This window comes from Bubalus kerabau, chromosome 8, assembly GCF_029407905.1.
Source record: "Bubalus kerabau isolate K-KA32 ecotype Philippines breed swamp buffalo chromosome 8, PCC_UOA_SB_1v2, whole genome shotgun sequence".
In the NCBI taxonomy this organism is placed as follows: Eukaryota; Metazoa; Chordata; class Mammalia; order Artiodactyla; family Bovidae; genus Bubalus; species Bubalus kerabau.
In genome coordinates, this window is record NC_073631.1 from 92,713,995 (window position 1) to 92,729,459 (window position 15,465).

Below are 15,465 nucleotides of genomic sequence, written 5' to 3' on the forward strand. Positions count from 1 at the left end.
TGGCAGAAAGCAAAGAAGAACTAAAAAGCTTCTCGATGAAAGTGAAAGAGGAAAGTGAAACAGTTGGCTTAAAATTCAACATTCAGAAAATGAACATCATGGCATCTGGTCCCATCATTTCATGGCATATAGATGGGAAACAATGGAAACAGTGAGAGACTTTATTTTTGGGGGGGTTCTAAAATTACTGCAGATGGTGCAGCCATGAAATTAAAAGATGCTTGCTCCTTGGGAAAAAAGTTATGGCCATCCTAGATTGCATATTAAAAAGCAGAGACATTACTTTGCCAACAAAGGTCCATCTAGTCAAAGCTATGGTTTTTCCAGAAATCATGTATGAGTTGTGAGAGTTGGACTATAAAGAAATCTAGGCGCTGAAGAATTGATGCTTTTGAACTGTGGTGTTGGAGAAGACTCTTGAGAGTTCCCTGTACTGCAAGGAGTTCCAAAGGAAACTAAATCCTAAAGGAAATCAGTCCTGAATGTTCATTGGAAAGACTGATGTTGAAGCTGAAACTACAGTACTTTGGCCACCTGATGTGAAGAAGTGACTCGTTTGAAAAGACTCAGATGCTGGAAAGATTGAAGGCGAGAGGAGAAGGGGATAACAGAGGATGAGATGGTTGGATGGCATCACCAAGTCAATGGACATGAGTTTGGGTAAACTCCTGGAGTTTACCTGATGGATAGGGAGGCCTGATGTGCTTCATTCAGTCCATGGGGTCACAAAGAGTCAGACATGTCTGAGCGACTAAACTGAACTGATATGTCCAAAAATGATTCTTTTATTGTTATTATAAAACAGGGTTTAAGATCATTTCTACCATTTTTATTGATGGTAGTAGTGAAAATATTTTCTGTTAATACATACTGGGAATTTTATTAATGTCATGTCACACATTTTCTTAAAAATTTAAATGTAAAGCTGAAGATTATTGTACTTTATCATTATTTTTGATGCTCTATCAGCTTCTGATTCATTTATATCTTATATATTTGAAGAAAACAAAGACTAGAAGACCATCTGACTTCCAAATGACACTCTATTAAATAAAATCATCTATTTCTTCAGGTTCTGGGCAGTATATCAAAATAATTCACTAACATGCATCAGTTCCTTAATTAAATAATTTTTTTAATTGAAATATATTTGACCTTCAACATTGTGTTAGTTTCTGGTATATAGCAAAGTAAATCAGTTGTATATATATATATATATATATATATTCTTTTTCATATTATTTTCAATTATAGTTGATTATAGGGTATTAAATACATTTCCCTGTGTTGTACAGTGGCACCTTGTTGTTTATCTGTTGTATACATAGTATTTTGTATTTGCTGATCCCAAACTCCTAATTTATGCCTACCCTATGCCTTTTTTCCTTCGGTAACTGTAAGTTCCTTGTCTGTGTCTCGTGAGTCTGTTTCTGTTTTGTCGATAAGCTCATTTGTATCATATTTTAGATTTCACATATGAATGATATATTGTATTTGTCTTTTTTTTCTGACTTACTTCATTTAGAATGAAATCTCTGTGTGCCTCCATGTTGCTGCAAATGCCATTATTACATTATCTTTTGTGGCTGATTAGTATTGCATTGTGTTTAAGTACCACGTCTTCTTTTTCCCACATCTTCTTCATCCATGCATCTGTCAGGGGACATCTAGGTCACTTTCTCATCTTGACTATTGCAAACAGTGCTGCTGTAGCCATCTTAATTTAAGTTTTACTCAGAGGCACCCTATTTAACCTGATATACTCAGAAGTTGCAGTTGCTGATTTAACTCATTCAATTTATGGTAAATATCCATCATAAATCATAAAGGGAAAACCAATCCTCATTGTCAAAGTAATCACACAAGTTGCAATATAATTATTTCTTATAGAAAAACCTCTGACTTCACTTTTTAATAACCTTTAAATTCTTATTCTAAGATGAATGGATAGAAAAGACCCAAATTTGTCTTGGGTGGAAGATAAAAGCCTCCATTGCTATTAACATTTCCTACCAACACTCCACTTATTTCTCATACACAGGGTTGTCCCTCAAGAGAAATGCATCTGAAAGGTTGGTGGTGGTGGTTTCATTGCTAAGTCAAGTCTGACTCTTGAGACCCCACAGACTGTAGCCTGCCAGGCTCCTCTGTCCATGGGATTCTTCAGGCAAGAATATTGGAGTGGGTTGCCAATTCCTTCTCCAATGTGAAAGGTTAGATAGGAGAAATTGCATGATGTCCTATTTTCTCAGGCAGATCAGTTTTAGAAAAGAAAGCATGAACTTGGCAATCTGAAGATTAGTTATCCTAAAACTATTATAACATTTTACTTCTTGGAGATATTTCTCCTTATCAACAGATCAGATCAGATCAGATCAGTCGCTCAGTCGTGTCTGACTCTTTGTGACCCCATGAATCGCAGCGCCAGGCCTCCCTGTCCATCACCAACTCCCGGAGTTTACTCAGACTTGCGTCCATCGAGTCAGTGATGCCATCCAGCCATCTCATCCTCTGTCGTCCCCTTCTCCTCCTGCCCCCAATCCCTCCCAGCATCAGGGTCTTTTCCAATGAATCAACTCTTCGCATGAGGTGGCCAAAGTACTGGAGTTTCAGCTTTAGCATCATTCCTTCCAAAGAAATCCCAGGGCTGATGTCCTTGAGAATGGACTGGTTGGATCTCCTTGCAGTCCAAGGGACTCTCAAGAGTCTTCTCCAACACCACAGTTCAAAAGCATCAATTCTTCGGCGCTCAGCCTTCTTCACAGTCCAACTCTCACATCCATACATGACCACAGGAAAAACCATGTGTGATATTATTTACACACTTCTACGTTGCATGGCCTACATGCGTGTGTGTGTGTGTTCAGTTGTTCTGTCATGTCCAACATTTTGTTACCCAATGGACTGCAACCCACCAGGCTCCTCTGTCCATGAGATTTCCCAGGCAAGAATATTGGAATTGGTTGCCATTTCCTTCTCCAGGGGATCTTCCGACCCAGAGATCAAACCCATGTCTCCTGCATCTCCTGAATTGGCAGGTGGATTCTTTACCACTGAACCACCTAGGAAGCTGTGTGACTTACATAAAGTCACCCAATTTATAAGTGAATAAGATTAGAATTGAGTTCTAACACAAAAGTTCAAGTACTTAACTGTTCTGGTATGTATTATGTTTTGTGATATCATGGAAAGAAATGTATGGATATTTGTAGAAAAATTTTGGATATAAGATTAGATGATACTTTCTCTCTCTACCATTATTTTCTTTTTTTACATTGGAGGAAGGACCTTTTAAAAGAGGAGTTAAAAAGTAGAAATGACATGAAGGCTAATTTCAGGGTTTTCTTTAGACATATTAATTTCAGGAAATAGTATCTGAATTTGAATCACTTAAACTTTTTCATGGCTGTGTATAAGTTTTCATGCATTTCCAGGACTTTGCACAACTTAGCCTGAATATCACTGACCTAAGACAAGAAATCATGCCTGAGAAAAAGTAAGATGTCAGCCAAAGTCTTTCCTCTTTGGTTTATTAAAACATAATTATTTCTCAGAGAGGCCTATTATCACTTTGGAGAGACTAATTCTGGGGCATAGTGGGTAAATTTTGATAGAAGGAGAAGAAATAGTCATTGAAAGGATAATGATTCAATCACCAGACCTTGATAATTGAAAGTATCAGGGGCTCAGTCTAAAAAAGAAGGATTAAATGGAATCCATAGAGGGTTTTGGAAACCAATATAGCTGTACTGAGCTAGGAAATTCTATGCCACATCCTAGTAGGTAGTATGTGTGTAACACCAACCTCCAAATTGTCCAGCCTGTATAATACCCAGTGAAGTCTTGCTTAGTTACATTTTAATTGTAACTTTCTTTAAAATGAAAAAGATGAAAAAATGCAACTAAGGAAAAATGGAAATATAAGCATTATTAATTTTACATCAATTTTCTGCTCTTTGATAAATTTTCCACTCTTAAAGTGGGCTGATTTCACCCTCCCCTCTACTTCTTGCTCATAGATTTATTTCCAAGGTTCAACAGTCTACTGTTGTTATAAAGTATGTACACTGTGTTATGTGCAGGCCACTATTCTTACTGATGTTTGCCCTCTAACTTAAAGTATTGAAAAAGGAAAGAACACCCTCTTATTTCTCAGCATGTGAGTGGACCAAGATGATCATCTTGCCTTCTTATTACATAAAACCTGAACTTCACTAGAAGCAACAAATTGAGATATATGTAACTTATCAGACATATCACATAACCTACTATCTCAGATCTTTTCCCAAAGTTGACCCTTTTCTGAATCACCTGTGAATGAAAATAACAATTGGTAACAAAAATTCTGTTACTTTCATTTATATGCTTTAACATTGTTAGAAAGTGAAAGTGTTAGTGGCTCAGTCATGTCTGACTCTTTGCAGCCCCATGAACGATAGCCCATCATTTCTCTGCCCATGGACCTCTCCAGGCAAGAATACTGGAGTGGATTGCCATTTCCTTCTCCAGGGGATCTTCCCCACCCAGGAACTGAACCTGTGACCCATGGCTCCTGCATTCCAGGTGGATTCTTTACCATCTAAACCACAAGGGAAGCCCTTAACATTGGTGGAGTTTTGATAAATCCTAAATGAAAAGATAGAGGCAGTGAAATTCACTCTGGTCAGTATTCTGTAAGAGTCTAAATGGGGAAATAATTTGAAAAAGTACAGATTCATGTCTAACTGAATCACTTTGCTGAAATTAACACAACATTGTTTATCAATTATATGGCAATATAAAATAAAAATTTTTTAAAGAAGAAAAACTCGTGCCCTTGGAACATGTGTCTTGGCCTGGCACTCTTATTTTACTTACAGATTTCTGAGCAAGGTGGTGCAAGAATATCTTCTATTTCAGGTCTTCCTATTTGGGCAGCTGGAAAAAAAGCTAACAAAAGATTCTGTCAGGACATGATTCTCAGTTTCACTTATTTAGAATTAAAGGTAAGTTGGGCAGTGGATTAGAAAAACAGCCTGTAATCAGATCAATGACCCCTGTGAGACCCTGTCATTAAAACTTTAGTGTTGAGCCTGCAAACCTCGGTTCCTCTGATTAGGCAATTTACTCTATTTCCACTCTTCTGTCTGCAAAACAGTTGCAGAATGCTTTCTAATTCTCTAGACTCATAAAATGTTCTGAGGAAAACAAAAAGAGAATGGATTACCTCATTTAGTGATCCATCATGATGCAACCAGAAAACATGAGGAATTCATGGATAATATTAAAAAGAGACAAAAGCAGCATATTTTATCCAGATGAGCAGAAGGGCATGACCCCGGCTGAGTCCTAAAAGCCCAGGTTACATGCCTTTTCTCCTCAGTGTGTGTGCATCCCAGTGATAACTTATGTCTGTTAGCAACACGGTGGAGGGGACAGACTGGGGCTGAGTTTTCACTAAGCTGAGTATTCTGAAGGTCACAAAATGACTGCAGTTGCTCAGTTTCCACATCTGTGTGGTATGAATAGTTACTCTGTCCATCTTGCAAGTTTGTTTCAATGCAATAATTAATTGGCAGGTGTTTTGAAAATACCTATATAAAATCAAAGGATGTTATAAACTCCGACTTTGATTTTTAATTCAAATCTAGCAATTTTGGTGGGTTATTATTAAATATGGAGATCGTGTTTTTTACTGTACTTCTTGTTTAAAACTGATACCGATTAAGGAATTGCAGGACAACACTTCAGAGGACCATTGAAGTATTTATATTAAGATATTTTATGAAGATTCCTGGATTATTTATCTTGTTCCCATTAGAAATGATTGGAAACATCCAGTCATTGTATTTTCTAAACCAATATGGGAGATCACAAATAGAAACATCAAACTAGTATGTGCTGCAGAATCTCAGACGTGTTTTCTTCTCATCTGATCTAGATGAAGCTAGAGGACTGACCAAAAGCTTGCTCATAGTTTGATCCCTAAGTGCAATAAATTTCCCATTCATTTGTCTTAATAATACAAGTAAAGCCCTCTAACATCACGGTTGTTAATCTGATTAGATGACAAGCCTTAGCTCCTCAGCGATGTCCCCTTGCCTGTGAAGAGTGAGTAAGAGTAAAGGAGATGAGGTCAGCTTGTAGAACATACAAAACATAAATAATGAGCAGGGGAGAAACACAACTGAGAAATGACAAAGGCATTGCGTGAAACATAGCTTCCTTTCCTCACACTAAGGGCATCTGAACCGTTTTATACAGGCCTTAACCTTTCCTGTAAGGTTGTCTGTAAAAATAAGTGTTTTGTGACCCTCATTCATGACGGTTCTATAAATCAAGAAAGTACTTTCCACAATAGAAATGTCACATCTGCTTGTGAACCATGTTTAATGGAGTTTGTTTCCTGTGCTTTTTAAATCAAAGAATTTGTACCTCTCTCACATGGCTTTGGAGACTATGAATATAACATTGCACTGTGAAATGTTAGGGAGATTATTAGTAGCAATTGTGTTATTTTTAGTAATATAATGAAATATTTAATGTTTCATGACTGGCTCCTTCAGATGAAATTCTAGCACAAAATAAAATGTAAACATATACTGTATTTTAAAACATATACTGTATTCAAACTGGCACTTTAAAAGTGAAGTTTGTTTTAAAAAAGTCATAATTGTCCTGTCTGCCAACTGATTCACAAAAGCAATAAGGGTCAGTGGGGGTCAGAATCCTTAACAGTTCACCTCAGGTGCTCTTGGATGCTGAGTAAGAAGAGCATTTCCACCTGTTTTGTTTTTTCTGTCTTTAAGAAGGAAAATAATTTTTCTTTTGATGCATTATTTATACTATGGAAGAAGTGGTTAAGATGTGAATATAGATACCAAAATGATGACTTCCTTCTTTATTTCCATTTACCTTTCTCCAATACTAGCCTCCCCATTAACATGAGCTCAAATGTATGTGCGAATAAAATTATGAAAGATATTAAAGAAGAGTAAAAATGAGATAGGGGTATGTTGATGTGGCAGCATTAAAATATAAACAGATAAGACAAAAGAAAAACTGAGAGCATTCTGAATGAGATATATTAGCACTGGTATATATTTGACACACCCACCCCCAGTTAAGGAGGAAAAAAAAAGCACAGGACTAGCCAAACAAAATTTTAAAAACACATATTCAGTGTTCACAAAAATTATTTTATAATCCTAAGAAGCCTGAAAAATAACTGTCAGCCAACACCAAGAGCATTAAGTCACATTTGGTGTTAATAGCTGTGTGGGAGGAAGCAAAGGAAATGAAAGGAACTTTTGATGAACTTTGTAGCAGGAAAACCTATGCATCTAACCAATACCATGATATGCAGTCCAGAATCCCAGTTAGCATGGGAAGTTCAATGGGCCAAATTCAGGAAGATAGCCTAGACTGAGAGGGGAGTTCCAAGGATACCATTCAAGGAACAAATATAGAAGGACCACTAAAAGGTTAGTTATTATGGGTCACACTGGACAAGTGAATTCTCAAGCTATCCAGCTGATGCTCTTTCCCAGTAAGGCCTGCAATGTGAAAATATTGCTGAGACTGAAAACTTACCTGAGAAGGAAGAGGACCAAAGGAAGGAAAAAGACAGGACCAGGTAACAAAGGAGTCAGATCCCCAAAATACACAGACTGTATTTTCTAATCTCCTACTGTGCCATTAGGAGAGTCCCAAATCACAAATATTAGAAAGCTATTCTGTCCCACCTTTCTCTACTATTAGTATAGAAAATCTATCTTGATAAAATATAAATAATGTAAAAGGATTACAGAAAAATTGCAACTACAATTTTAAGAGATAACAACAATCAGAATAAAAATTTGTACGAATAATGACATGAATAGTCTTTTAATATGAATGAAATATGTTAAAAAAATGAAATCTATAAAAGAATGAATGACTCAATCAGATTTAGATAAACACAGATGAGATAAATGTGTTTAAAGAAAAGGAAGATTTCTAGAGTAACTTGAAATAACTCATAAAATAATTTAAAAAAACATATAAAATCATTTGGGAAACAAGATCAAAGTATAATTCAAAAGAGTATGTAAATACCTTGGACGATGTCTTAAGACAGATAACAATATGCAAACATTTAAAAATAATTGGATAAAAGATATTAATGAGTATAAGTGATGGATGAAGATTAGAAGAACATAAGGCATATGTATAAAATGATTCCTACTATATATGAACCCAAGTGATAGGACAAAACTAATCCTAAAACTTAAAATTCAATAAAAAATATTGGATCATCTTCAATTTCTTTCATCAGTGTTTTATATTTTTCAGAGTATAGGTCCTTCACCTCCTTGGTTAAGTTTATTCCTAGGTATTTTGTTCTTTTTTGATGTGATTTTAAACAAGGTTGGTTTTTGCTTTCTCTTTCTGGTAGTTCATTATTAGTGCATAGAAAAACAACAGATTTTCATGTATTAATCTTGTATCCTGCAGCTTCATTGAATTCATTTATTAATTCTAATAGATTTTTTTAGTGGGGCCTTTTTGGTTTTCTGCATATAGTATCATGTCATCTGCAAATAGTGACAGTTTTATTTCTTCCCTTCCAATTTGGATGCCTTTCTATTTTGTTATCTGATTGTTGTTACTAGGACTTCCAATACTACCTAAATAGAAGTGGTGAAAGTGAGCTCCATTGTCTATTCTTGATTTTTAAAGGAAAAGGTTTCAGCTTTCACCATTGAGTATGTTGAAGCTATGGGTCTTCCATAAATGAACTTTATTGTTTGGGCTGGCGGTGTACCCAGTAAATAACAACTGTAACTCACAGTTTCTCTTTCATAAATAAGGTCTGATGAGATGTAAGTAAAAGGCCAATGACTTCCAGTTATAAGATAAATATGTTTTAGTGATGTACTGTGAAGCTTGGTGACTGTAGTTAACAATACTGTATTGTATATTTCAAAGTTGCTAAGGAGAATAAATATTAAAAGGTTTTAACACAAGAAAAATGAACTTGTAACTGTGTGAGGTGGTGGATATGGTACCGAAACATTGTGCTAGTCATTTCACAATGTGTATATGTATATTGAATCATTATGCTGTATGCCTAAACTTAACTCATTGTTATATGTTTATTGTATCTGAAGAAAGCTGGAAAAAAAGTCTCATGGGTCATCTCAGAAATCTTCCTTTGTTTTTCTTCCTGCTTGGGCTGTGGATGTAATGGTTAGAGTTCCACAATCATCTTGTTGCTGCTGCTGCTGTTAAGTCACTTCAGTTGTGTCCGACTCTATGCGACCCCATAGACGGCAGCCCACAGGTTCCCCCGTCTCTGGGATTCTCCAGGCAAGAACACTGGAGTGGGTTGCCATTGCCTTCTCCAATGCATGAAAATGAAAGGGAAGTCGCTCAGTCGTGTCCAACTCTTAGCGACCCCATGGACTGCAGCCTACCAGGCTCCTCCATCCATGGGATTTTCCAGGCAAGAGTACTGGAGGGGGGTGCCATTGCCTTCTCCCAACCATCTTGTTACAATGAGGTAAACTTGAGGGTAGACACCAACTACAAAGAATAGAGACCTGTTTTTTGCAAAATAAAACTCGACACCATCATGTTTATGCCATTGTATTGAGAGGTATCTTTTACTATCAGTTTAATATAGATTTTGGTGAATACAAACATCATATATTTAAAGATATTATAACTCAGTAGTATACCTCTCGGAGAAGGTGATGGCACCCCACTCCAGTACTCTTGCCTGGAAAATCCCGTGGACAGAGGAGCCAAGTTGGTTGCACTCCAGGGGGTCACTCAGAGTCAGACAGGACTGAGCTACTTCACTTTCACTTTTCACCTTCATGCATTGGAGAAGGAAATGGCAACGCACTCCAGTGTTCTTGCCTGGAGAATCCCAGGGACAGGGGAGCCTGGTGGGCTGCCGTCTATGGGGTCACACAGAGTTGGACACGACTGAAGCGACTTAGCAACAGCAGCAGCAGTATACATCTAAGAATTACTACTTTTAGTTATTTAAATCTTAACTTTATCATAAATTTAATGACAGCCAGCATTACTAGGACTGTTCTCAGAACCTAGGCAAATTTCTCATTTTGAGGACTGCTATTTGTGGCATTCCAGTCAAATCACTTCGTGGCAAATAGAGGGGAAAAAGTGAAAGCAGTGACAGATTTTATTATCTTGGGCTCCAAAATCACTGCAGATGGTGACTGCAGCCATGAAATTAAAAGATGCTTGCTCCTTGGAAGAAAAGCTATGACGAAGCTAGACAGCATATTAAAAAGCAGAGACATCACTTTGGTGATGTCATCACAAAGGTCCATATAGTCAAACCTACGGTTTTTTCAGTAGTCATGTGCGGATGTGAGAGTTGGACCATAAAGAAGGCTGTGTGCCAAATAATTGATGTTTTCGAATTGTGGTTCTGGAGATTCTTGAGAGTCCATTGGACTCCAAGGAAATCAAACTAGGGAATCCTAAAGGAAATCAGCCCTAAATATTCATTGGAAGGACTGATGCTGAAGCTGAAGCTCCAATATTTTGGCCACCTGATGCAAAGAGCTGATTCACTGGAGAAGACCCTGATGCTGGGAAAGATTGAAGGCAAGAGGAGAAAGGGGCAGCAGAGGATGAGATGGTTAGATAGCATCACCGATTCAATGGACATGAATTTAAGCAAACCGGGAGACAGTGAAGGACAGGGAAGTCTGGCGTGCTGCAGTCCTTGGGGTCGCAAAGAGTCAGACACGGCTTAGCAACTAGACAAAAACAACAATGTGTAGAAACATAAAAATGCTAGTAGTATCTAGTATAGGAAGAAATAAGTAAAACTGTGTGATGAGAATTTCTTTAATTATAGTGATTTGGGATAGAGATGTTATCGCAATCCAGAAATATAAGAACATTGTGTAACCCTTAAAGACTGGGAGAGAAACTAACACATTTTTAAGGTGGTAACATCAAAATTTCACCAAACATATATTGAGTTTTGAGGACTGAATGGAAGCAGCGTGAATTTGGCTCATGGTTATAAATATCTTATTATTTCCTTTTAGTCTAAGAGATCAGAATTGTAGCCAACTGATCCTTAATACCCCTCCTCACAGAGCACGTAGAAAGATTTTTGTGTGTGTGTAGATTATATTATTGTTGTTGTATTTTGAAGTTAATCTTAGTATAGATTTTCTTATACTGAAAAATAATAAAACTGCACTCTAAAAGTATATAATTTTGTTTTTCATTAAATGAGACTGGCCAGCTTAGGGGTTAGATGGCATTTAAGAAATTTTATGAAATAATCTATTAGACTTTACACACAGAATGAGAGAGACAATAAAACATTGAGAAGGGAGATAGGGAAAGAAAAATTTTTCTGTGCACTTGAGATAATAAATATACTTTCAAAAAAGAGTAAATTTTATCAGTGGTAATACCTGTTCAAAATTAGATTTGGTTCTTTAGGTTCAAACTATTTTCATAGGGTCATTGAGGAGTCAATGAAATCTGCTAATGATTTTCATGTTTTTAACAAGGATGACATGATTCTATTTCTATCAGTGGTCATGCTTTTGGATTTGCATGTTAAACATATTTTCGTATCCTGTTCGATGTAGGTCACCTAGGCTTAATTCTTTGACTTTGCAAGGCAGTTCTCAGAATAATCCTTCTAAACCTGCCTCAGCAAGTAGTTTTTTGAGAACTTTTGTCCTCTGATGGGCAATACTGGTGATTTCAGCATTCCCATGGAAATGTCTTTTATTTCTCCGGAATTGTAGGTTTAAAATCTTTGGAAGGAAATAAAAAGAGTATAAAAACGAGAGTTTAGGTCAACAATTCAGCAGGGTTCAACACTGCCTGCAAGCTACAAGGAGGGGGGTCTTCCTAAGAACTCATATAGATAGACTTATGGATTTTTGCAACTTGTTTTTTGTTCCTAGTTTGCAACTGGAAAATTTTTGTGTCTTTTCAGTTGCAAATAACTGTCCTATAAAGTCAAAGAATTATAGGTTAAAGTACACAGTTATAGTGTTTAGTATTATTTTGAATGGTTTACATTTTGTAACACAGTTTATTTTCTCCACACTTGTTTATTTAAGTTTCCTTAAGAATTGTGTCATGAACGTTTACCACATGGAAGGGCATGGAGCAGAAGCTAACTTTCCATAGCTTTCTTGCAGTCATTTTTCAATAGCTGTTATCAGCAATGCAGCTTGTCAAATGCACATCTCAGTTTAGAATTTGAGGAGAAATCAGAAATAATTCTAAGATATTTATCCTTAACATGATGGGTTAGTCATCCTTTGTATGCATGCTTAGTCGCTCAGTCTTGTCTGACTCTTTCTGAATGTAGCCCACCAGGCTCCTCCATCTATGAGATTTTTTCCAGGCAAGAATACTGGAGTGGGTAGCCATTTCCTCCTCCAGGAGATCTTCCCAAAGGAGAAATCAAACCCACGTCTCCTGCATCTCCTGTACTTCAGGCAGATTCTTTACCACTGAGCCATCGGAGAAGACCTAGTTATGCTTATATAGAGTCAAATAAGACTGAAAGTAATCACAAAGCATAAAATAATCCCTAGAATTGACACAGTCCATCAAATAAACCTAAGTCATTTCTATCCATGTCTGTATCAATTAGTGGGAAAGTAGTGAGACTGATTCCAAATAGGAAAAGGAGTACATCAAGGCTGTATATTGTCACCCTGTTTATTTAACTTGTATGCAGAGTATATCATGAGAAACGCTGGGCTGGAGGAAGCACAAGCTGGAATCAAGACTGATGGGAGAAATATCAATAACCTCAGATATGCAGATGACACCACCCTTATGGCAGAAAGTGAAGAGGAACTAAAAAGTCTCTTGATGAAAGTGAAAGAGGAGAGTGAAAAAGCTGGCTTAAAGCTCAACATTCAGAAAACGAAGATCATGGCACCTGGTCCCATCACTTCATGGCAAATAGATGGGGAAACAGTGGAAACAGTGTCAGACTTTATTTTTTTGGGCTCCAAAATCACTGCAGATGGTGACTGCAGCCATGAAATTAAAAGACGCTTACTCCTTGGAAGGAAAGTTATGACCAACCTAGATAGCATATTCAAAAGCAGAGACATTACTTTGCCAACAAAGGTCCGTCTAGTCAAGGCTATGATTTTTCCAGTGGTCATTTATGGATGTGAGAGTTGGACTGTGAAGAAAGCTGAGTGCCAAAGAATTGATGCCTTTGAACTGTGGTGTTGGAGAAGACTCTTGAGAGTCCCTTGGACTGCAAGGAGATCCAACCAGTCCATTCTAAAGGAGATCAGCCCTGGGTATTCTTTGGAAGGAAATATGCTAAATCTGAAACTCCAGTACATTGGCCACCTCATGTGAAGAGTTGATTCATTGGAAAAGACTCTGATGCTGGGAGGGATTGGGGGCAGGAGGAGAAGGGGATGACAGAGGATGAGATGGCTGGATGGTATCACCGACTTGATGGACCTGAGTTTGAGTGAGCACCAGGGGTTGGTGATGGACAGGGAGGCCTGGCGTGCTGTAATTCATGGGGTCGCAAAGAGTTGGACACGAGTAAGCGACTGAACTGAACTGAAGTGAGAAACTCTAGAGAGAATCTGGGTAGTGGACTCAAGTTCCAACTCTGTAGCTTATCACATCCCTAAACTTTGATTGTTGTTGTTCGCTAAGTCGTGTCCAACTCTGTGACCCCATGGACTGCAGCACGCCAGGCTTCCTTGTCCTTCTCTTTCTCTCAGAGTTTGCTCAAACTCACATCCATTGAGTCAGTGATGTCATCCAACCATCTCATCCTGTTACCCCCTTATCCTCCTGCCCTCAATCTGTCCCAACATCAGTGTCTTTTCCAATGAATCAGCTTTTTACATCAGGTGGCCAAAGTATTGGAGCCTCAGCTTCAGCATCAGCCCTAAACTTTAGAAAGCCATTTAAATTCTTCATTGTTCATTTCTTCATTTGTGATAATTGTGAATGTGATAACAACATCACTGAGCTGCAGGGAGAAAACTTACAATAACTTATTAAAGTTGTTGAATTTTTTTATGTGCAGGCATTGTTTTAACGTTACGTGGAGTATGTCAGTTTGCTCAACAGCCCTTTGAAATACATACTGCAGTGATTTCCACTGCAAGGGAAGCAAGCTGTGACTGTTTAGATAACATTCCCAAGATCACAAAGATCACAAGTCCTAGAGTTGAAGTTTGTCCTTAGGAATATGTCCATCTGTCTCCAGAACTCAGGCTTTTAACTTCAGTGTCACACAGTAATCTGTAGGACTTTAAAGCCTACAGCAGTGTAAAGTAGTAGCATTTTTATTATAAAAACTTGATCTGTGTAACTGCAAATCAGTTAGTTATTAAAACTGCTTAATAGAGGCAGGAATACCTTTGATTGGGAGGCCTTTTGGCTCTTCATCTAAGGTTGTTTTGCCCTTAGGAAGTCTGAGGCAAAAAAGATTGGACTAGTACCTGTTCGACTTATTGATGATTCCACCCTGAAACATGTTCTTATTCTTGAGAGTATCCAGTGGAATGTGAAAGATATTTTTGATAAAGATATTTGATCACAGTATGTGAGAAACTGCTTTTCTCAGCATAATTCCTGTCTGAAAGGGAAAGATAGAATAATTAGATCAATAGCACGCCTTCTATATCCTCATTGTTCCAAAGACCATGAATATTTTGTCTGTATACTGCCAGGAGCCAGCATATTGCATATTGAGTGCATATTGCATATTGAGTGCAGCACTTTCCACAGCATCATCTTTCAGGATCTGGAATAGCTCAACTGGAATTCTATCACTGCCGGGAGCCAGCGTGAGGAACTCCGCCCGTGACAAAGGTCATGAGGAAGGAGGCTCGGCATACGCAAAGGCGGGATCGAGCCTCAGGAGTCCCCCTGGAAATTCTCGAGCATCTACCCCCCAAACCAGAGTCTGCCTACTTTCGGCTTTGTGCTCTCACCTACACCTCTGACTTTATGGGGGGCTGTCCCCCACTACCTCTCTCTGAAAAAAGAATTAGCTTACAGCTCCAGTTAATAATTCCTGGGTGTGACAGTGTTTCAACCTAAAAACTCCTTTGGAAATCCTCTAGCCTGCCTGAATAGGTTTTTCCGGCCACATGTGATTGTTCAGAGCCTCCCAACTGTGAGAGGCAGGAGATGTTCTAAACTGACTAAACACAGATTCCTTTGAGTAGTTAAAAGATTGATTAGAAATTGTATTGGTGAAGGGTTTTTCACTTGTTGGGCCAATGTTTGCTGCTAAGTCTCCATACTCCTTACCTACTGTGTCCTTGGCAGTGTATTGACTGATATAATGGGTGTATAGAAATGTAAAATGCAGCTTTGTCCAATGCTTTTTGGGAGGCTGGTGCCTGACTTTGGAATAATCACCTTTAGAGAAAAATAAGTTTCTTAAAATGTTAACAGGCCTCCTGGCCAGAAGATGAT

At 37.8% G+C, this 15,465-nt stretch overlaps 1 pseudogene; it reads left to right on the top strand.

The window, feature by feature from the left end:
* LOC129658366 (lys-63-specific deubiquitinase BRCC36-like) overlaps window positions 1-14,575 on the top strand; it is a 49,646-nt pseudogene extending 35,071 nt beyond the window's left edge.
* The last annotated feature ends 890 nt before the right edge of the window (window positions 14,576-15,465 follow it).